Raw genomic sequence first — 25,577 nt, forward strand, 5'->3', positions numbered from 1 at the left:
TGTTACAAGAGAATCAACTAGCATGAAATCTAAGGAAAGACAATCTAAGAAGAGATAAGATGTGAGTACTAAATTACCTGGGCAGAGCATGGGAGAAAGGTATGGCTTTCATAAAATTGGGTTTAAAAAAATCAGCTCCATTTTTTAAAAAATTTCTAAAGGCCAAATGTGGGATAGCACAAAATAGAAAACCCCTGAGAATCACAGACATGGGTAATTTGCACACAAAGAAGAAAGAAATAACACTCTATTGCATAGAGACAAAACAATCAACAGAACCAAACTTATTGATGGCCTAGGTGTTGGAACTATCATATAGAAAATGTAAAATAACTAGAATTAGTATGTTAAAGGATCTAGTGGAAAAATTAGAAAACATGTGTGAATAGATGAGCAATTTCAGTAGAGGGCTGGAAAATATGAGAAAGGATACTGTGAAAATGCTAGAAATGAAAAGCATACTAAAGGAGAATAAGAATACCTTTGATGGGCTTACCAATAGATTAAACACAGCTGAGGAGGAAATTAGTGGATGTAAAGATAGGTCAAAAGAAATTACCCAAACTGAAAGCAAAAGAGAAGAAAGAGTAAAAAGGTGTTTTTTTTTCAACAACAACAACAACAACAACAAAACAGTATATCCAAGACCTATTGACTTTACATATGTAATGGCATGGTACATATGTAATGGTACATTACCCATTAGTCCAACATAATGGCTGAAAACTTTTCAAAAACAATAAGACACCAAGCCACAGATCCAAGAAACTCAGAGATAAATACCACCAACTCTGCTCCCCAAAGAAGCCTAGACACATAATATTCAAATTTTTGAAAATCCACTTAAAGAGAAAATCTTGAAGGCAGTAAAAAAAAAAAAAAAAAAAAAAGACACATATAGAGAGAGGAAGATAAGAAAAATGCAAACTTCTCGTCAGAAACTATCAAACCATACAATATCTTTAATAGGCCAAAGCAGTGGGGGGAGAAGTCAAACAATAAACTTATATCCAGCAAAAATGTCATGCAAAAATGAAGGAAAGATAAATATTTTTCAGACAAAAACTGAAAGGATTCATTACTAGCAGATCATTAAAAATGTAAAAAGAAGTTCTACAGAAAGTAGGAATACAATAGCAAATTAGAAATGTGAGTCTACACAAAAAAGATATATAGAAAGGCTTAAACTAAAGACAATGTAATATTCACAGTTTTCTATTTTAAAAGTCACTCTAAAAGGTAGAGAACAGTTTAAAGCAAATATAGTAGCAATGCATTGTATGTTTATAACATATGTAAATGTAACATATGACAATAAAAGTACAAAAAATAGGAGAGAGGAATTGAGATTATATTTCTGTAAGCTTCTTATACTACATATGAAGTGATATAATGTATCTGAAGGCAGACTGATGATCCAAAGGTATATAGATAAATTAAATTGCTTAATTAAAGATGTGTATTTTAAACCCTAGGCCAACCACTAAAACAAGAGGATTTTTAGAAGATGAATAAATATAATAAGCTAATGAAGATAAATTGAATAATAAAAAATAATTCTTAAAAAGACAAAGATGGAGTAAAATGACAACAAGGAACAGATGGAATAAATAGAAAACAAGTAGCAGAATGTTAGATTCTAATTCAATCACATATATAATTAAATATAACCCATCTAACCTCATCATTAATGGAAACATTATCTTAATATGATATAGTAAGAAGAGTATATTACAGTTGTGGTATTCTTGCCCAAAATACATGTCCACAATCTAATCATAAGAAAATATCAGGTAAACTCAAATTACGGAACAGTCTACAAAATAACTGACCATCACTCTCCAAAAGTGTCAAGGTTATGAGAGCCAAGGAAGAACTTAGGAACTGTCAAAGACTGGAAGAGACTATGGCACAAGACAGGGATGCCCTCTCTCACCACTCCTATTCAACATAGTGTTGGAAGTTCTGGCCAGGGCAATTAGGCAGGAGAAGGAAATAAAGGGTATTCAATTAGGAAAAGAGGAAGTCAAATTGTCCCTGTTTGCAGATGACATGATTGTATATCTAGAAAACCCCATTATCTCAGCCCAAAATCTCCTTAAGCTGATAAGCAACTTCAGCAAAGTCTCAGGATACAAAATCAATGTACAAAAATCACAAGCATTCTTATACACCAACAACAGACAAACAGAGAGCCAAATCATGAGTGAACTCCCATTCACAATTGCTTCAAAGAGAATAAAATACCTAGGAATCCAACTTACAAGGGACGTGAAGGACCTCTTCAAGGAGAACTACAAACCACTGCTCAAGGAAATAAAAGAGGATACAAACAAATGGAAGAACATTCCATGCTCATGGGTAGGAAGAATCAATATCGTGAAAATGGCCATACTGCCCAAGGTAATTTACAGATTCAATGCCATCCCCATCAAGCTACCAATGACTTTCTTCACAGAATTGGAAAAAACTACTTTAAAGTTCATATGGAACCAAAAAAGAGCCCGGATTGCCAAGTCAATCCTAAGCCAAAAGAACAAAGCAGGAGGCATCACACTACCTGACTTCAAACTATACTACAAGGCTACAGTAACCAAAACAGCATGGTACTGGTACCAAAACAGAGATATAGATCAATGGAACAGAACAGAGCCCTCAGAAATAATGCCACATACCTACAACTGTCTGATCTTTGACAAACCTGAGAAAAACAAGCAATGGGGAAAGGATTCCCTATTTAATAAATGGTGCTGGGAAAACTGGCTAGCCATATGTAGGAAGCTGAAACTGGATCCCTTCCTTACACCTTATACAAAAATCAATTCAAGATGGATTAAAGATTTAAACGTTAGACCTAAAACCATAAAAACCCTAGAAGAAAATCTAGGCATTACCATTCAGGACATAGGCATGGGCAAGGACTTCATGTCCAAAACACCAAAAGCAATGGCAACAAAAGACAAAATTGACAAATGGGATCTAATTAAACTAAAGAGCTTCTGCACAGCAAAAGAAACTACCATCAGAGTGAACAGGCAACCTACAAAATGGGAGAAAATTTTCACAACCTACTCATCTGACAAAGGGCTAATATCCAGAATCTACAATGAACTCAAACAAATTTACAAGAAGAAAACAAACAACCCCATCAAAAAGTGGGCAAAGGACATGAACAGACACTTCTCAAAAGAAGACATTTATGCAGCCAAAAAACACATGAAAAAATGCTCATCATCACTGGCCATCAGAGAAATGCAAATCAAAACCACTATGAGATACCATCTCACACCAGTTAGAATGGCAATCATTAAAAAGTCAGGAAACAACAGGTGCTGGAGAGGATGTGGAGAAATAGGAACACTTTTACACTGTTGGTGGGACTGTAAACTAGTTCAACCGTTGTGGAAGTCAGTGTGGCGATTCCTCAGGGATCTAGAACTAGAAATACCATTTGACCCAGCCATCCCATTACTGGGTATATACCCAAATGACTATAAATCATGCTGCTATAAAGACACATGCACACGTATGTTTATTGCGGCTCTATTCACAATAGCAAAGACTTGGAACCAACCCAAATGTCCAACAATGATAGACTGGATTAAGAAAATGTGGCACATATACACCATGGAATACTATGCAGCCATAAAAAATGATGAGTTCATGTCCTTTGTAGGGACATGGATGAAATTGGAAATCATCATTCTCAGTAAACTATCGCAAGAACAAAATACCAAACACCGCATATTCTCACTCATAGGTGGGAATTGAACAATGAGATCACATGGACACAGGAAGGGGAATATCACACTCTGGGGACTGTGGTGGGGTGGGGGGAGGGGGGAGGGATAGCATTGGGAGATATACCTAATGCTAGATGATGAGTTAGTGGGTGCAGCGCACCAGCATGGCACATGTATACATATGTAACTAACCTGCACAATGTGTACATGTACCCTAAAACTTAAAGTATAAAAAAAAAAAGAAACAATAATAAATTTGGACAATGGTGATGAAGGATACACTTCAAAAAATTTAACACTTCACAATATTTTATGTGAAGTAATTATGAGAAATGGACTATGGCATTTTTATAATGACCAATCATGTGTTGACCTAATTTTATTCAAAGTATGTAATTTTTTTCTTTTTTGTGACGCTTACACTAAAGTGACCTTTTATTTATTTATTTATTTATTTATTTTTTTTACAGAGTCTTGCTCTGTTGCCCAGGCTAGAGTGCAGTGGTGCAATCTTGGCTCACTGCAACCTCCGCTTCCCAGGTTCCAGCAATTCTCCTGCCTCAGCCTCCCAAGTAGCTGGGACCACAGACGTGCGCCACCACACCCAGCTAATTTTTGTATTTTTTAGTAGAGACAGGGTTTCACTATATTGGCCAGGCTGATCTCGAACTCTTGACCTCGTGATCCACCCGCCTCAGCCTCCCCTACTGGGATTACAGGCATGAGCCACTATGCCCAACCCAAAGTTACTTCATTTCTTTGAGAAATTGAATGTGACTATTTTATGTCTGTAGAGGACTCAAACTATGTGACACTTAAATACATTTGCTATTTAAAATACGTATTGACTTGATTATAAAATCACAGAACTTCATAAGGCTCTAAAAAACATGCAATAGCTTAACTTTCAAAATATGTACAGCAGCTTCATAACAAAAAGGGAAAGAAATTCATAGATGAGGAATTAAGTTTGAATGTTGATTTTCTTATGAAATACTGAAACCTTCCTAGCCAGAAATGCTGTTGTTTTGCAAATGCTGACAGTTAATAGAAATTCTTGGGGATGGTTTTGATGTGTAAACATTTTGAAACTGTAGTACAACCACTGTGATTCATTGTGCTGTATATAAAACATTTGGATTTTTCAATCTCATAGGGAAGTAAAAAGATTTATAAAGGCCTATAAAATGTTTTGAATGTTCTATAGGCACAAAGTAGTATTATTCAACTTCACCAGAAATAGTACAGAGTGGACATTGAATTGAAACTGAAATTTTGAAGAAATCATATTCCCTGGTTGCTTCCTTTGTTTAGGAAAATTGTTTAACATGTTTTGTGCTTACCTTTCTGATCAATAAAATAAGAATAGAAAAAAAAAAAAGACTGGAAGAGACTAAGCAGACATTGCAACTAAATGCAATGTGAAATCCTGGACTGGATTCTGGAACAGAAAAGGAATATTAGTGAAAAAAATTGGTGAAATCTGAATAAAGTCTGTAGTTGAGTTCATCTCTTGGTTTTGATCGTTGAACTATCAACTGTGCAAGATGTTAATATGAGAGGAATCTAGGTGAAAGATACATGGGAACTTTCTGCACTATTTTTGCAATTGTTCTGTAAATCTAAATGTGTTTCAAAATGAAAATATTTAAAAAGAAGACTGTCAAATTAGATTTAAAAAGTAGATCTGACTATATTAAAAACTCACTTTAATAGAAAGACATGGATAAGTGAAAAGGATAGAAAATATATACCATGCAGACATTTATTAAACAAAAGATGGAGTATCTATGATAATATCTGACAAAATAGACTCCAGAACAAAGAATATTACTGAAAATAAAGAGAAACATTACATAGTGATAAAGATGTTAATTCAACATTCCTAAATGTGTATGTCCCTAACAGTAGCTTCAAAATACTGAAACAAAAACTGACCAAACTGAAGGGAAAAATAGATAAAGCCACAACATGGAGAGAAGTTTCAAAACTCCTCTCTCTCTAAACAACAGAACAAATAGAAAGAAAATGAGTAAAAATGTATTAGACCTGAGCAACATTATCAAACAGCTTCACCTGATTGAATTTATGAAATCTTCCACACAACAACCTAATACACATTCTTTACGAGTACACATGGAAGGCCGGCATGGTGGCTCACACCTGTAATCCCAGCACTTTCGGAGTCTGAAGCAGGTGGATCACTTGAGGCCAGGAGTTCAAGACCAGTCTGGCCAACATAGCAAAACCCCATCTCTACTAAAAATACCAAAAAAAAAAAAAGCCAGGAGTGATGGTGCACACCAGTAGTCCCAGCTACTTGAGAGGCAGAGGCAGGAGAATCCCTTGAACCCAAGAGGTAGAGGTTGCAGTGAGCTGAGATTGTGCTACCACACTTCCACCTGGGCAACAGAGGGAGACTCTGTCTCAAACAAGACAAAATACACAAAAAAAACCATACATGGAACTTACATAAAACAAACTTCCAACTATTTTAAAGTAAGTGAAATTACAGAAAGAATGATCTGAGACCACATTAGAATTGTACTAGAAATAGATAACAGAAAAAATATCTGAACAATTTCATATATCTGAAAATAATGTACCATACTTCCAATTAACCTGTAAGTCAAAGAGGAAGTCACATGAGAATTACACAATATTTTGAATGGAATGAAAATTAAAACAAAGCAACTCAAATTTGTGGAATGCAGCAAAAGTAGCACTTGGAAATTATAGAATTAAATGATTATAATAGAAAATAAAGTCTCAAATAAATGATCTAAGATTCCATGTTGGTAAACTAAAAAGTGAGAGAGAAAATTAAATCCAAAGGGAACAGAAGGAAGAAAATAAAATCAAAGCAGAAATCAATGAAATTTAAAACACAAGACAATAGAGAAAATAAATGAAATTAATGGTGGAGCTTTTTGACAAGACCACTGATCTTGATAAATTTTTAGCCAGCCTGACCAAGAAAGAAAGAGAGAAAACACAAACTACCAGTATCTGGAATAAGAGACATCATTACTGAATCTACAGATATTAAAAGGATCATGGCTATATGTCAATAAGTGTAACAACTTAGATGACAGGGGCAAAGTCCTTAAAGAACATAAACTATCAAAGTTCACTAAAAGAAAAAAAAAGATGATGTAGATAGTTCTGTATCTATTAAAGAAGTTGAATTCATAGTTAAAAAATTTTAAGCCAAAAACTCTTTAGCCAAATGGCTTCTTACAGTGAATTCCACCAAACATTAAAGAAAAAATAATGCCAATTCTACACAAACTTTTCAAGAATATAGAATAGAATAGAATACTCCCCAATTTATTTTATGAATTTAGCATTACTCTGATATCAAAATCAGAAAAAAACTACAAGAAAAGACCAATATCCTTTATGAACATGGATGCAAAATCCTCAACAAAATAGTAGCGAATCAAACCCAACAATATATAAAAAGGGTAATGCATCCTAAAAACGCACAGTTAATTTAATGTTCAAAGTGAATCAACGTAATTCCCCATAACAGCAGATTAAGGAAGAAAATCCATGTGATCATCTCAATAGGTGCAGAAAAAGCCTCTTACAAAATTCAATATCCATTGAATACTTTAAAAAAACAAAAGACCACTTAGCAAACTAGGAATAGAAGGGAATTTCCTTATCTGATGAAGTATGTCTACAAAAAAAGACCCCACAGCTCACATTATACTTAATGGAGAAAGACTTAATGTCCCCTTAATATTAGCAGCAAGGCAAGGATGTCCACTCTCACACTCTCCACTCCTATTCAACATCATAAGGAAGGTACAGCTGGTACAGTAAGTCAAGAAAAAGAAATAAAAGGTCTACAGCTTGGAAAGGAAGAAATAACACTTTATTCTCAGATGATTTGGACTGTACAGAAAAGGTGAATGTATTTAAAAAGCTACTAGAACTAATAAGTGAGTTTAGCAAGGTTTCACAATATGTGATCAATATACAAAAATCAATTGTATTTGTATACACTAGCAATGAACAACTGAATTTTTTACTTAAAGAAAAATTTTCCCTTTAGAGACAGGGTCTTGCTGTGTTGCCTAGGCTGGTCTCAAACTCCTGGCCTCAAGTGATCCTTCCACTTTGGCCCCCCAAAATGCTGGGATTACTGGCATGAGCCACTGTGCCTGACCTTCAAAAATATTTTTATGCCATTTAAAATAGCACCAAAATTTAAAAAAGTATTTAAGTATACAGCTCACAAAACCTATGCAGGATTCATATGCTGGAAACTACAAAACACTGATAAAGAAACTAAAGAAGTCCCAATAAATGGAGAAATATGCCATATTTGCACACTCAATATTGTTAAAATGTAATTTTCTCTAAACTGATCTCTATATTAAATGCAACTCCAATCAAAATTTCACCATAGTTTATTGTAGATGCAGACAAAATCATTCTAAAATGTATCTGGAAAGGCAATCTATAATAGTAATAACAATTATGAAAAAGAACAAAGGTAGAAGACTTACATTACCTGATTTCAAGACTTATTATAAGGCTCTTATAATTGAGATAATGTGGTGTTTAGAAACTATAGACATATAAATCAGTGGAACAGAATAAAGAGTTCAGTAAAAAACCCACACGTATGTGGTGAGTTGAGTATAAACAAAGATGAAGAGACAACTCAGTGAAGAAAGAACAGTCTTTTAACAAATGGTCTGAAACATTTGGATACACATATGTTAAAACAAAACAAAAAACAACTAATCTTGATTCATAGCTTGTACTGTATACAAAAAGTAACTCAAAACGGATAATAGATTTAAACATAAGACCTATGATTATATGTCCAGAAGAAAACAGGAAAAAATATTCGTGACAGTTCTTGTATATGACATAAAAAGTATGATTCATAAAAGAAAAAAATGACAAATTAGACTTCAGCAAAACTGGGAACTGTTCTTAAAAAGATAATGGTAAGAAAATGTAAAGACAAGCCACAAACTAGGAGAAAGTACAGTCACGTGTTGCTTAACAATAGGGATACATTCTGAGAAATGTGTCAGGCAATGTCATCATTGTACACAAACCTAGATAATGGCTAATGAGGTGGCTGATTGCTTCCAGACTATTAACCTGTATAGCATGTTACTGTACTGAATACCGTAGACTATTTTAACACAATGATAAATATTTGTATAACTAAACATATCTAAACATAGTCAGAATATTAAAATATTATGGGATTATCATCATATATGTGGTCCATAATTGACCAAAACATCATTATGTTCTACATAACTATATTTGCAAATCATATATCACAAACCCAGTTTTGGCTATTATGAATAAAGTTGCTATGAACATTTGATTACAGATATTGGTGTGGACATATACCTTCATTTCTTTTGAACACTACTTGAATGGGTAGGTCATAGGGTAGTGTATTAGTCAGGATTCTCCAGAGAAACAGAACCAATAAACAGATATAGGTGTATACATGAGGAGATTTACTATAGGAATTTGTTCACACAATTATCACACAGAAGTCTTACAATCTGCCATCTGCAAGCTGGAGAGCCAGGAAAGGTGGTGGTGTAATTCAGTCCAAGTCTGAAGGCCTGAGAACCAGGAGCTTCAGTGTCTGAGGAAAATATGAACAGCACAGCTCAAACAGAAAACGAATTTACCCTTCCTCTGCCTTTTTGTTTTATTCTGGCCCTCAACAGATTGGATGATAACAACCAACATTGGTGAGGGCAATCTTTACTCAGTCTACTGAGTGAGCTGTTAATCTCTTCAGGAAATTCCCTCATAGGCACTCCCAGAAATAATGTTTTTCCAGCTCTCTGGACATTCTTTAGCCCACTCAAATTGACCCCTAAAATTAACTACCACAGGCTGGCATATGTTTAACTTTTGATAAACTTCCAAACTGTTTTTCGAATGGTTTTACCATTTCACCCTCCTATCAGCAATGTATGGGAGTTCTATTTACTCCATATCTTCACCAAAAAAAATGTTAAGTCTTTTAAATTTTAGCCATTCTAGTGGATGAGTACATAATTGTACTCATTATAATTTTATTTTGCATTTCTCTGAAGTCTAATGAACACTTTTCACGTGCATATTGACCATTCATATATTTTCTTTTGTGAAATATCTGTTAAAGCCATTATGTCTTCTTAATTTGGTTGTTTGCATTTTTATTATTGAGTTATAGTAGTTCTTTAAATCTTCTGAATACAAATCCTTTGTTCTTTGTTTTGAGATATATCCTCCCTTTTTGTGGCTTGTCCATCAATTTTCTTAATGGTATCTTTTTCTTTTGATGGGTGCTGGTTTTCAATTTTGATAAAGTCTAATATAACAATATTTTAATGTCTTTCTGTATCCCACTTAAGAAATCCTTGTCTACAAATAGTAAAAATATTCTCCCATGTTTTCTTATAGAAGCTTTATGGATTTAGCTGTTATGTTTAGGTCTGTGATCCACCTTGAGTCAATTATTGTATATGGTGTGAGGTAGGGGTTAAAGTTCAATTTTTTTTCATATGAATATCCTGTTGTCCCATCACCATTTATTGAAAAGATTTTCCTTTTTCCCACTGAATTGCCTGGTGACTTAGTTGAGAATCAATGGACCATATAGGCGTAGGTACATTTTTGGAATCTATGTTCCATTCCATTGATCTTATTTGACTATCTTTATGCCAACATCACACTGTCCTTCAGTATTGCAGCTTTATAAGTAACCCTTGAAATCAGGTGGTTTAAGTTTTCTAACATAATTCTTTTTCAAGATTATTTAGGTTATTCTAGGTCCCTTTTGTGCTCCCATATAATTTTGGAATAAACTTGTCAATTTCTACCAAAAATTCCATTGGGATTTTGATAGTGGTGGTGTTGAATGTACAAATAAATTTGGGAAAATTACTATCTTAACAATATTGAGCAACTTAATATATTTAGTTAGGTCTTCTTTACTATGTCTTAGCAATGTTTTGTAATATTTAGAATAGAGGTCTTGCATATCTTTCACCATAAAGTTTTGATTTTTAAAAAATGACATTTGACCATATAATATGGCTTTTATACTTACTGGGGGTAGATTCCAAATCAAATAAAGAAATAAAGCTTCACTCATCCATTTTACCAATAAATATTCAAATAACCACTAAAAGAAAGGCAATAATAATTATTACTTATCCAATAGGCAGATCAAACTATTAGCTTCATGAAGGTAAGAGTGTCTTATTGGCTGGATTTGAACAACCCTTAACAGATTTTCATACCCACATAGGACTCTCATAGCAGCATTTTAAAAGACTCATTATGAGAGGACCTACAGATCCTCTGAAGGAAGTGGACTGCTCCTGTAGGACCCAGGAGACACCCCAAATACTGTGAGTGGCCCAACTTTGGAAGTGGGAAAGGGAGACCCTCATTTCCCAAACACACACCCCCACTGGAGAAGCTGAAGCCACAGCAAGACCTGCTCAAGGAGAGTCTGAGCTCAGACACACCTAGCCCTGCCCCCACCGGATGGTCTTTCCCTATCCACCCTGGTAGCTGAAGACAAAGAGCATATAATCTTGGAAGTTCTAGGGCCCTGCCCACCACCTGTCCCTCTCCATAATACTACAGCTGATGCTTTCTGGAAAGTGCCACTTCCTGGCAGGAGGCCAATTGGCACAAAAATAGAGCATTAAACCACCAAAGCTAAGGACTCTCATGGAGTCCATTCCAACCCCCTTCCCCACCCTCCCACCACCTCCACTGGAACAGGTGCTGGTATCCACAGCTGAGATGGTTCACATCACAGGACTCTGTGCAGACTACCTCCCAGTACCAGCCCAGAGCTGGGTAGACTCACTAGGTGGCTAGACCCAGAAGACAGACAACAATCACTGAAGTTTGGCTCACAGGAAGCCACATCCATAGGAAAAAGGGGAGAGTACTATATCAAGGGAACACCCCATGGACCAAAAGATTCTAAACAACAGCCTTCAGCTCTAGACCTTCCCTCTGACAGAGCCTACCCAAATCACAAGGAAACAGAAAACCAACCCTGGTAATATGACAAAACAAGGCTCTTCAACACCCCCCAAAAATCACATAAGTTTACCAGCAATGGATCCAAACCAAGAAGAAATTCCTGATTTACCTGAAAAAGAATTCAGGTTAGTTATTAAGTTAATCAGGGAGGGACCAGAGAAAGGCAAAGCCCAATGCAAGGAAATCCAAAAAATTATACGAGAAGTGAAGGGAGAAATATTCAAGGAAATGGATAGCTTAGAGAAAAAACAGTAAAACATTCAGGGAACTTTGAACACACTTTTAGAAATGCAAAATGCTCTGGAAAGTCTCAGCAATAGAATTGAACAAGTAGAAGAAAGAAATTCAGAGCTCAAAGACAAGGTTTCAAATTAACCCAATCCAACAGAGACAAAGAAAAAAGAATAAGAAAATGTGAACAAAGCCTTCAAGAAGTCTGGGATTATCTGAAACAACCAAACCTAAGAATAATTGGTGTTCCTGAGGAAGAAGGGAATTCTAAAAGCTTAGAAAACATATTTGGGGGAATAATCAAGGAAAACTTCCCTAGCCTTGCTAGAGACCTAGACATCCAAATACAAGAAGCATAAAGAACACCTGGGAAATTAGTTGCAAAAAAGATCTTTGCCTAGGCACATTGTCATTGGGTTATCCAAAGTTAAGATGAAGGAAAGAATCTTAAAAGCTGTGAGACAGAAGCACCAGGTAACCTATAAAGGAAAGTCTATCAGATTAACAGCAGATTTCTCAGCAGTGAAACTAAGCATCATACATGAAGGAAAGATACAGTCATTTTCAGACAAACAAATGCTAAGAGAATTTGTCATTACCGAGCCACCACTACAAGAACTGCTAAAAGTAGCTCTAAATCTTGAAACAAATCCTGGAAACACATCAAAACAGAACTTCTTTAAAGCATACATCACACAAGACCTATAAAACAAAAATATGAGTTAAAAAGCAAAAACAAAAACAAAAACAAAACAAAAAACCAAAGTACACAGGCAACAAATAGCATGATGAATGCAACAGTGCCTCACATTTCAATACTAACAATAAATGTAAATGGCCTAAATTCTCCACTTAAAAGATACAGAACTGCAGAATGGATAAGAACTCACCAACCAAATATCTGCTGCCTTCGGGAGACTCACCTAACACATAAAGACTCACATAAACTTAAACTAAAGGGGTGGAAAAAGGCATTTCATGCAAATGGACACCAAAAGTGATCAGGGATAGCTATTCTTATATCAGACAAAACAAGCTTTAAAGCAACAGTAGTTAAAACAGACAAAGAAGGACGTTATACAATGGTAAAAGGCCTTGTTCAACAGGAAAATATCACAATCCTAAACATATATGCACCTCAAACTGGAACTCCCAAACTTACAAAACAATTACTAATAGACCTAAGAAATGAGATAGACAGCAACACAATAATAGTGGCGGACTCCAGTACTCCACACAGCACTAGACAGGTCATCAAGACAGAAAGTCAACAAAGAAACAATGGATTTAAACTATACCTTGGAACAAATGGACTTAACAGATATATACAGAACATTTCATCCACCAACCGCAGAATATACATGCTATTTAATAGCACATGGAACTTTCTCGTAGATAGACCATATGATAGGCCATAAAATGAGCCTCAATAAATTTAAGAGAATTGAAATTATATCAACCACTCTCTCAGACCAGAGTGGAATAAAACTGGAAATTAACTCTAAAAGGAACTTCAAAACCATGCAAATACATGGAAATTAAATAACTTGCTCCTGACTGAGCACTGAGTCAAAAACAAAATCAAGATGGAAGTTTAAAAATTCTTCTAACTGAACGACGATAATGACACAACCTATCAAAACCTCTGGGATACAGCAAAGGCAGTGCTAAGAGGAAAGTTCATAGCCCCAAATGCCTACATCAAAAAGACTGAAGGAGCACAAACTGACATTCTAAGGTCACACTTCAAGGAACTAGAGAAACAGGAACAAACCAAACCCAAACCCAGCAGAAGAAAGGAAATAACAAAGTTCAGAGCAGAACTAAATGAAATTGAAACAAATAAAAAATACAAAAGATAAATGGAACAAAAAGCTGGTTCTTTGAAAAGATAAATACAATTGATAGACCATTAGCAAGATTAACCAAGAAAAAAGAGAGAAAATCCAAATAACATCACTAAGAAATGAAACAGGAGATATTACAACTGACACCACTGAAATACAAAAGATCATTCAAGGCTACTATGAACCCCTCTATGCACATAAACTAGACCTAGAAGTGGTGGATAAATTCCTGGAAAAATACAACCCTCCTAGCTTAAATCAGGAAGAATTAGATACCCTGAACACACCAATAACAAGCAGTGAGATTTAAACAGTAATTTAAGAATTACCAACAAAAAAAGTCCAGGACCAGACGGATTCACAGCAGAATTCTACCAGACGTTCAAAGAATTGGTGCCAATCCTTTTGACACTATTCCACAAGGTAGTGAAAGAAGGAACCCTCCCTAATTCATTCCATGAAGCCAGCATCACCTAATGCCAAAATCAGGAAAGGACATAACTTAAAAAGAAAACTACAGGCTGGTATACTTGATGAACATAGATGCTAAAATCCTTAACAAAATACTAGCTAATTGAATCCAACAACATATCAGAAGATAATCCACAATGGTCAAGTGGGTTTCATACCAGGGATGCAGGGCTGGTTTAACATACACATGTCAATAAATGTGATACACCACATAAACAGAATTTAAAACAAAATCGCATGGTCATCTCAATAGATGCAGAAAAAGCATTCGACAAAAATCCAGCATCCCTTTATGATTAAAACTCTCAGCAAAATCGGCATAGAAGGGACATACCTTAATGTAATAAAAGCCATTTATGACAAACCCACAGCCAGCATAATATTGAATGGGAAAAAGTTGAAAGCATTCCCTCTGAGAACTGGAACAAGACAAGGATGCCCACTCTTACCACTCCTCTTCAACACAGTACTGGAAGTCCTAGCCAGGGCAATCAGACAGGAGAAAGAAATAAAGGGCATCCAAATCAGTAAAGAGGAAGTCAAACTGTCACTATTTGCTGACGATATGATCATTTACCTTGAAAACACTAAGTACTCCTCCAGGAAGCTCCTAGAACTGATAAAAGAATTCAGCAAAGTTTCTGATACAAGATTAATGTACACAAATCAGTAGCTCTTCTATACACCAATAGCGACCAAGCAGAGAATCAAATCAAAAACTCAGGAACTCAACCCCTTTTACAAAAGCTGCAAAAAAATAAAATAAAATAAATAAATAAATAAATAAATAAAATAAAATACTTAGGAATACACCTAACTAAGGAGTCAAAAGACCTCTCCAAGGAAAACTACAAAACACTGCTGAAAGAAATCATAGATGACACAAACAAATGGAAACACATCCCATGCTCATAGATGGGTAGAATAAATATTGCAAAAATGACTATACTGCCAAAAGCAATCTACAAATTCAATGCAATCCCCATCAAAATACCACCATCATTCTTCACAGAATTAGAAAAAAACAATTCTAAAATTCATATGGAACCAAAAAAGAGCCCGCATAGCCAAAGCAAGACTAAGCAAAAAGAATAAATCTGGAGGCATCATACTACTTGATTTCAAACTAAACTATAAGGCCATAGTCACCAAAACAGCATGGTACTGGTATAAAAATAGGCTCATAGACCAATGGAACGGAGTAGAGAACCCAGAAATAAACCCAAATGCTTACAGCCAACAGATCTTCGACAAAGCAAACGAAAACATACAGTGGGGAAATGACACCCTTTTCTACAAATGGTGCTGGGATAATTGGCTAGCTACATGGAGGAGACTGAAACCAGATCCTCATCTCTCACCTTATATAAAAATCAACTCAAGATGGATTAAAGACTTAAGGCTAAGACCTGAAACTATACAAATTCTAGAAGATAACATTGTAAAACCCCTCCTAGACTTTGACTTAGGCAAGGATTTCATGACCAAGAACCCGAAAGCAAATGCCGTAAAAGCAAAGATAAATAGCTGGGACCTAATTAAGCCAAAGAGCTTTTGCACAGCAAAAGGAACAATCAGCAGAGTGAACAGACAACCCACGGAGTGATATATATATCACAGAATATGATATATATGATATATATATATCATATATATCAGAATATATATATCTCATATATATCACAGAATATATATATCATATATATATCACAGAATATGATATATATATGATATATATATATAATGGACATAGAAACCCAATGCTGTCAACAGACATTATAGAGTCCAATTCCCTTTGGTCTGCAACACTTCCATAATAAAATTTTCTCATCTGTCCTCCTTTTTAAAAGAAATATGAGGCTGGGTGTGGTTGCTCATGACTGTAATCCCAACACTTTGGGAAGCCAAGGCAGGAGGATCCCTTGAACCCAGTAGTTCAAGACCAGCCTGGGCAACATAACATAGCAAGACTCTCTGTATAAAAAATTAAAAATAGCCAGGCATGGTGATGCACACCTGTAGTCCCAGCTCCTCGGGAGGCTGAGGTGGGAGGATTGCTTGAGCCCAGGAGGTCCAGGCTGCAGTGAGCTGTGATCACAGAATATGATTGACATATATATATATATCACAGAATTAGAGAAAACAATTCTGAAATTCACATGGAACCAAAAAAGAGCCTGCATAGCCAAAGCAAGACTAAGCAAAAATCACATGGTCATCTCAATAGATACAGAAAAAGCATATATATATATATGATGGAATACTACCAGCCATAAAAAGGAATGAATTAACAGCATTTGCAGTGACCTGAATGAGATTGGAGACTATTATTCTAAGTGAAGTAACTCAGGAATGGAAAACCAAACATCGCATGTTCTCACTGATATGTCAGAGCTAAGCTATGAGTACACAAAGGCATAAGAACAATACAATGGACTTTGGGGACTTGGAGGGAAGAGTGGGAGGGAACGAGAAATAAAAGACTACAAATAGGGTGCAGTGTAGGCTGCTTGGGTGATGGGTGCACCAAAATCTCACAAATCACCACTAAAGAACTTACTCATGTAACCAAATACCACCTGTACTCCAATAACTTATGGGAAAAAAAAAAAAGACTCATTATGGCCGGATGTGGTGGCTCATGCCTGTAATCCCAGCACTTTGGTAGGCTGAGGTGGGTGGATCACTTGAGGTCAGGAGTTCAAGAACAGCCTGGCCAACATGGTGAAACCCCTTCTCTACCAAAAATATAAAAATTAGCTGGGCGTGGTGGCACGTGCCTGTAGTCCAAGCTACTCGGGAGGCAAAGGCACAAGAATTGCTTGAACCCAGAGGCAGAGGTTGCAGTGAGCTGAGATCACACCACTATGCTCCAGCCTGGGCAACAGAGTGAGACTCTGTCTCAAAAAAAATTGACTCATTATATCTCTTAGCTAAATTTTACTTGTCCTTCAAGACTCAGCTCAAGTGGCACCTTGTCTAAGAAATTGTTTTGATGATAACCTGTTGCCCACTCAGAGCTGGTGCCTTACTATGTCTCTCATGGAACCCTACCCTGTGTTTACCTTTATCTTAACGTGTGATTACTTACACTGTGAGTAATAGAACGCTGAAGCATAGTGACTTCAATGCACACAAGTATACTCATTCATGTAAAAAACTGTCTGGAAGGAGACAGACTGAAGCTGCCATGGCAGTTCCACAAGGTCATTAGGGACTCATCCTCTTCTCTTTCTTCTCCAGCATCTTTGCTGCATGATTTTCATCCTCAAGGTCACCTTTTGATTCAAAATGTCAGCTGGAAATGCTGCACTCTGGTCCACATTTCAGACACCAGAAGGGGCAAAAGGTAACAAAGGTGGCCTTCATTTTAAGCAGCCTTCCCTGATGTCCTTCGGAGCACTTCCACTCACATCTTATTGGCCAGGAACTAATCAAGGGACCACACCTTGGTAAAGAAGCTTGGGAGATGTCATTTTTATCCTGGGTAGCAACATTCCCAGCTAAATGCCATGCTTCTGCTACTACCGAAGGAGAAAATGGAGACAGACTAGCAACCAGCAGTTCCTGTTGACCTGCCCTTAATATGCCATACTATACTTGCCTGGTTGTCTGTCTTTGCTAAAAGAATGTGTGCTCCAAGTGCCTAGTGCAGTGCCCAGCACACAGTAGGGAGTCCAAAAACTTTAAAATTTACATGGAAGTTTATCACACATACATGAGTGCACTCAACTGTATATCTTGATAAATTTCCACATATGACTACACATATATAACCGCCACCCAGATCAAGCTGTAGACAATTTCCAGAAGGTTCCTTCATGCCCCTTCCCAGTCAACTCTCTTATTGATAGCACACTTTTCTGACCTCTCTCACCCCAAGTACTTTTGTCTGTTCATGAACTCTACATGAAGAAAAGCATATGGCACCTGGCATTTTAGCCAAACCAATGAATGATTTCTGGAAAAAGTGACCATCCATTCCAGATGTTCTGGGTTAGTCTTCACTTCAAATAAGTTGTTGTTATAAAAACTTACTTTTATAGTATTGGGTTTCTAATGGACATAGAAACCCAATGCTGTCAACAGATATTATAGAGTCCAATTCCTTTTGGTCTGCAACACTTCCATAATAAAATTTTCTCATCTGTCCTCCTTTTTAAAAGAAATATGAGGCTGGGTGTGGTTGCTCATGACTGTAATCCCAACACTTTGGGAAGCCAAGGCAGGAGGATCCCTTGAACCCAGTAGTTCAAGACCAGCCTGGGCAACATAACATAGCGAGACTCTCTGTATAAAAAATTAAAAATAGCCAGGCACGGTGATGCACACCTGTAGTCCCAGCTCCTCGGGAGGCTGAGGTGGGAGGATTGCTTGAGCCCAGGAGGTCCAGGCTGCAGTGAGCTGTGATCATACCACTGCACTCCAGGCTGGGTGACAGAGTGAGACCCTGTCTCAAAAAATAAATAAGTAAACAAATAAATAATAAATAAAAGAAATATGCCTTGAAATATCAGCTCCATCAAGAAGCCTTCTGCTGTAGTTCTAGGTGTGGCAGGGCAATCGATGTGCATTTGATGGGGATGGTGAGGACAGTAGGCCATAAACAAAGGCTGGCTGTGGAGCTGAGCAGGCTCCAGGCTGGCCATCTGGAACACCTGCAGCTGGCCCAGCGTGGGGCCGTGCGCCAGTCCAAATGGCCCAGCTGGAGAATTCTCTGCCTCTGCCACCGCCGCCATTGGCAAGAAAGCATCAACGTCCTCGCTGGCTGTCAGCTCTTTCTCTATTGGTCAGAAACCGAAAAGTGGGCCCCAGGTTTGTTAATCAGGCTCAGCAGGATGTGGGAAAAGCTTGGCAGAAATGAAAGCAGCAGACAAAAGGCTGTCAGAGCTGGGTCTGATGGGAAGGCAGCGCTGCTTGGTAGCAGAAGCAGAGCATCTCCCTGACGTATGAAAATGACCCCATTCTTCCAGGAAGCCTCCCCAGAAAGTTTGACCTGTTGCAAGTCAGACTTTGGCTACAACCAGGAAGTTGATGGGGTGACACTGGGGAGGGAGGAGAGGGTATTGGGAAGGGAGGAGGGAGTTCACCAGGATGAGGAAGCAATGGTTCCATTCATGGGGGAGAAATGTGGACATGTGGGAATTAGGGGTGCTGTCTTCCCTCTTCCCTTCAGGACCGTGTGCATCAGCATGCCCCGATAGGTCCCCAGAGAACAGAGCTCAAGCCTCGTCCTCTAACACCAGAGGTGCCAGATGATCATTATGGGGCAGCTCAACCTACGACCCATAGTGGAGTGGTCAGTGCTGGGCTGGATCTTCTGTTCCAGGTGCTTCTCTTGACCTAGTCCTGAGACCTCTTCCCATTCTTCTTTCCTCCTTTTACCAAGTTAGCACCACAGGACCACCATTCAATTCAGCCTTGTAGGGTCAGGGTGGGATGACTCCCCTGAAGCCACTGCTCCCCAAAGGACCTGGCTGGGTTGTCTTCTGGGGGCCGCGCTACTCACCTGGCACCTTCTCCTTTGGACTCTTAAGCACAACAGCCTAGTTAATCCACACTGGAGGAACAGCGTGTAATGCCCCAAAGGGGACCCAGAGGGTCACAGCTCAGGGATATAGTTGGGGATAATGGGCACTTACCTTGTCTCAGAGGGGATTAGTACTCCTGTGGTCAACCACGGTGATTCTCTGCCCTTTTCTCACTGAAAAAGAGAAAAAACAATATTGAATCTCCATAAGAGCAACTGAATACACCACAGTGAGGATGCTGGAGGGAAAGGCTCCTTTGCCCTTTGTCTTTTGCCCTGCCCCAATGTATCTGGTGTCTCAAGGCCCCTCAAGCCCTGTTGTCGGCTGAAATATATCCTCCCAAATTCATACGTTGAAGTTCTAACCCCCAGCACCTCTCAATGTGACTGTATTTGGAGAAAGGACCTCTAAAGAGGTAACTTGGTTAAAATCAAGTCCTGTGGGAAGGCCCTTATCCAGTAGGACTGGTGTCCATGTAAACAGAGCTTGAAGAGACACTAGGGATGCACATGTGCAGAGAAAGGCCATGTAAGGATGCAGCGAGAAGGCAGCCGTCTGCAAGCCAAGGAGGGAGGCCTCAGAAGGACCCAGTCCTGCCAACTTCCAGCCTCCAGAACAGTGGGGAAATAAAGTTCTGTTGTCTAAGACACCCAATCCCGATAGTTTGTTATGGCAGCCCTAGCAAACTAATACAAACGCTATTTCCTCTATGAAAGTTTTCTTTATATCTTAATGAATTTGGTTACTATTATGACAGATCTCTAATGTTTTCTTAAAAAAAATCAAACAAATCCTTATAGCAGCAATCCCTGGAAACCCACACAGAAAATTCTGTCCCACATTATCCCATTCAAATAGCAGTTCCTGATAAGAAATGATTCCCAACTGTGAGGAATCAGATCTAGGAGGAAGGACAAGTATGCTTTGACAAAACTCCCTACCCAACTTTGATTTACTACCTCCAAGTTGAAAGTCACAGCTACACAGTTTAACACAAACAGTGAAGCACTTGTGACATACTTCTTTATCTTCTGGTTTATTTATTTAGTTCTATCTGTTCAATTTGTCTCCCTGCTTTAGCCTGGGTTCCCAGAAAGCAGAACCTGCAAGAAGGGTTTGGGTGTGAGAATCTTATTGGAGAAAGTGATCCCTTACAGGGAGTAAAAGTGAAAAACGGGAGAAAAGCTGAGCTAGAGGGAGAGCCAATACAAGGATGCAGGGTGGACGTGGTCCTTTTTATGGGTGATTGCTTGCCTGTCCCCACAGGTCCATTTGGGAACTCATATGAAACACATTCAGGATCTTCCCCTGGGGAAAAAGGAGAAAAGCACTTATTTACTGGCTCCTAGCCACCATTGGTCAGTTTTGCTCTGTGGGGTGGGTGTTCACTTGTCTGCACTTCCTGACTGTGTATGCAGGGGCACTGAATGTGTTCCCATGAGTCCCACATGGCAGTGCCAGAACAACCTCTGGGCAGGAAGTGAGCAGTACAAGCGGGGCTGTCCTCAGGGAATACAGGGCCTTGGGCAAATATTCTTTATATATAAACAATCTGATTTAAAAATATATTACAAATTTCGGCTGGGTGTGGTGGCTCACGCCTGTAATCCCAGCCCTTTGGGAGGCCGAGGCGGGCAGATCACCTGAGGTCAGGAGTTCGAGACCAGCCTGGCCAACATGGTGAAACCTTGTCTCTACTAAAAATACAAAAATTAGACAGGCATGGTGGCGGGCACCTGTAATCCCAGCTACTCGGGAGGCTGAGGCAGGAGAATCACTTGAACCCAGGAGGCAGAGGTTGCAGTGAGCCGAGATGGCACCATTGCACTCCAGCCAGGGCAACAAGAGTAAGACTCCATCTCAAAACAAACAAACAAATATATATATAACAAATTCCATAGGCCTACATGAGATAGAGTGATTTGTCAATGAAGTTTTAGAGTCATGGGTAGGCAATAGATACTGACTTTGTTGTCCCATCAATACACATGAAGAGTTTTTGTAGTGTCCAGGCACCATCTCTTCCTATCCAGGACCATGAAGTATTCCCTTCCTGCTCATTACTGTTAAATGCACCATTCCTGAATAATCAGATCTTCCACTGAGAAAAAGGTAGCAATGACTGTCATTACTCACAATGCTGTGGTTCTTTAGAACCTATTTGTATTGAAATAATATGGCTCTTGCCTCTGCAGGTCCCTAATACCATAGATTTAATGATGTTTACATCATTACTCATAATGCTGCATCATCTTTTAAGCCACCTGTGGATAGGATACTGGTTTCCAATGGTTCTCTCAAAGGTTGTTAATGTGCTTCACTGATGATGACTATAAATGCAAGTCTTACTCAGAGTATGCAGGGGAATGTGAATAAGAATTCTTTTCTGAACATACATGGTAAATTTTCCCTTCTGAATTTTGTAATGTAAATATTGAACAGCATGTCTTCCAACCATGTCTTCCCTTCAACATGTCTTCCCTTTGACAGTAATCACTGCATCCTAGAATGTGATCTATTTCAATGCTGATTTCACTCCAGCTTTCCACACACCACCATCAAAATGGAGGACAGGTGAAAGGCCTGTCGGGGAGAGCTAGAAGAGCAGAACAGCTTCCACAGGGAACATTTGTCCTTCACTCAGCAGGGCTGCAGACTGACCAGGAGAGCATGAAATCACCACATCAATCAGAAGGGCCCACTGGCTAGGGGAACCAGAGTTCTAAAAGCCTTTGGAGGAGACAGAAAGGGCCATTCCTAGATAATTGCCTTCTTGGAACCAGCCACAATTGGGCTCCATATGTCCAAGTCCTGGAGCTCTTTGGGATGTCTGATTGACTTCTTGTATGGTGCATGAACCTGTGTGTGTGTGTGTGTGTGTGTGTGTGTGTGTGTGCGCGCGCGCACGCACATACCATGGGAGAAATTGGAACCTAGGTCCACGCAGGTCTCAGTCCAGGTTCAATAGTACTTAGAAAATTTTAAGGAAGGAGTTGGGAGGGGTAGGCAGGTCCTGAGGCTCAGGTCGATGCCTGGGTCCTGCTTGCCTGGATCTAAGGGTGGTACCAGGTATAGGGCATGAGTTGGAGGCACCACAGTTAGGTTGGTCCCATAGGAAGCTGGCTGAGGCCCTTTAGAACAGCTCACTATAGCAATGGCTATAATAAGAGGCAGCAAGGCGTAGAGGATCTACAGTGATGCATAAGAAGGTCTGACAAACTCCCCCATGTGATTTTAAACTCCTTAAGGACTTCCATGTCTATTCTTTTTTTTATATGCCTCACAGCATATAGCATAGGCTGTGAGGATTTAATAAGTGCTAAATAAACGCATTTATTCTGTCAGTCATTTAAAAACTTTTACTGAGGTTCTGCCTCATATATGCAAAGAAACACTAGGCTTTGTGAAGAATACAAGGAAATACACAATCCAATCCCTGACTATGAGAACATTCAGTTGAAGAAAGGGGTTGTCAAACCTGAAATTATGACAGGAATCTATCCCTTCCCTAAGTGTTATATAGTGTCTAGTCCCTGGGACTCAATAAATATTTGTTGAATGAATTAATGTTCATATTAGGAGCTTTGGATTATCATGTCCAGAATATAGGCTCCCATTTGGGGGCTACAACGAAGTAAATAAATAAGCATTTATCAAACATCCTGGGCTGGGCACTGATTAGCACCTGAGAAGCAATAGAGAAGATTCGTGCCTGCTCAAAGCTGATAATCCCACTGGGGAAAGGAGGAAATCTACAGAAAACAATCAAGGAACCAGCAAAGGTATTATGGATCTGAGTCAAAGCAGGTGACTCAGACCTTAGGGTACACACCTGTGTGCCCCTCATAGCTCATCACACAAGTTGCATAAACACAAGTTTAGTTAATGAGGAAACAAAGATATAAAATCATAGATTACCTTATAGGAGCTTACACCCAGAGCCAGACCTTAGGGAAACAAATAGAATGTCTCTTTGGTGCTATCCTAACATCCCTCTAGGACCCTCTGAATTTTGCTATTCTAAGGTACTAAGACCCTCTTTCCAGCTGCTCAGAGCCTCTATACCAGTGTATCCCTTGGCTAACTCGGCCTGGGCAATGAATCATATCCTGAACCTATTTCCTACTTCTCCACACTCACCATCACATCTACCCACTAGAGCAAATATTCAGGGCATAAATCTATGTCCCCAGGTTGATGTCCTCAAACTTGGCCCAAATAAACTCTCCATATATATATTTAAAATTACCTACTTCCAACTCTTTCTTGTCGATCGGTGTGAGAATCTCTTGCTGATTAGTATCAAGTGACTGATGATACTTGCGTGAGTGCCTCTATTGCCTGCAGGTAAGACCTCCTCTTTCCACGCCTAGAGAATGCTGGGGAATATGCTGAATGCCTTTCACCTTACCCCGCAAGGCAACTGGGAGTTTTGAAACTAATGAGGCTGATTGTAGTCAGAGCCACTCTGAAAGGGCCACTCTGTGAATGTCACAGTTCTTAGATGTCTAGAAAGACGCTTCACAAAAATGATACCACCTTTTGCTTACAAAAGAAATCAGTACAGTTAACCCTTGAACAACATGGGTTTCAACTATGCAGGTCCACTTATGCACAGATTTTTTTCTACCTCTGCCACCCGAGACAGCAAGACCAACCCCTTCTCTTTTTCCCTGTCTTTAGCCACTCAATGTGAAAACGATGAGGATAAAGACCTCTTTGATGATCCACTTTCACTTAACGAATAGTGAATATATTTTCTCTCTTCCTTATGATTTTCTTAATAACATTTTCTTTTCTCTAGCTTACTTTATTGTAAGAATACAGTATATAATACCTATAACATACAAAATATGTGTTAATTGCTAGTTTATGTTATCAGTAGGTTTCTACTCACCAGTAGGCTATTAGTACTTAAGTGTTTGAGGAGCCAAAAGTTACTAGCCAGGCATGGTGGCACGCACCTGTGGTCCCAGCTACTTGGGAGGCTGAGGTGGAAGAATCACTTAAGCTCAGTGGTTGAAGCTGCAGTGAACCCTGATTGTGCCACTGTACTACAGCTTAATGACAGAGCAAGACTCCGTCTCAAAAAAACAAAAAGCCCCCCAAAACACAAAAGTTATATGCAGATTTTCAACTGCATAAGGCTGTTGGCACGCCGAACCCCACATGGTTAAAGAGTCAATTGTACTTAAATTCCACCATTAGAAATAATATATAAAGTGCTGATATCATTGGTAAGGCTAATCCAGGGATTTGTAATCTAAAAGTCATCTATAATCACGATCCTAGAAATCATCACATCTGGGGTTCTCAAGCCTGGCTTCACATCAGAACCTCATGGGAGACTTTTAAAATACATTGATGCCTTAGCTCTGCCCCCAGATATTCTTATTTAACTGGCTGTTATGGATCCTGGATATTGGTAGTTTTAAAGCTTCCCATATTGTTCCAGTGTACAACCAAGACTGAGAATCACTGACCTAATCCCTCCTTGCCCCCACTCCTTGACATTATTCACGAGGAAATGAGAATTAGAGAAGAGTGACAGGAACTTGCTCAAGTTTATAAAGCCAGGTAGTGCCAAAGCCAGCACTAGACCCTCAGCCCCTTGGTTCCTGCTCAGAATACCACCTTCTACTGCACAGCTGTAATGATGGATGAGAACGCTCTTCCTGAGTGCAGCTTCTCGTAGAGAAGGG

At 38.6% G+C, this 25,577-nt stretch overlaps 1 long non-coding RNA gene across 1 annotated transcript in view; it reads right to left on the reverse strand.

The window, feature by feature from the left end:
• Nucleotides 1-25,577, reverse strand: part of LOC129137838 (uncharacterized) — a 57,528-nt gene that overhangs the window by 14,480 nt on the left and 17,471 nt on the right. The window contains exon 2 of the long non-coding RNA XR_008540656.2: nt 19,987-20,048. This is a non-coding gene — a long non-coding RNA (uncharacterized LOC129137838). The remainder of the gene's footprint in view (nt 1-19,986; nt 20,049-25,577) is intronic.

The sequence above is a fragment of the Pan troglodytes genome, chromosome 17, assembly GCF_028858775.2.
Source record: "Pan troglodytes isolate AG18354 chromosome 17, NHGRI_mPanTro3-v2.0_pri, whole genome shotgun sequence".
NCBI lineage: Eukaryota > Metazoa > Chordata > Mammalia > Primates > Hominidae > Pan > Pan troglodytes.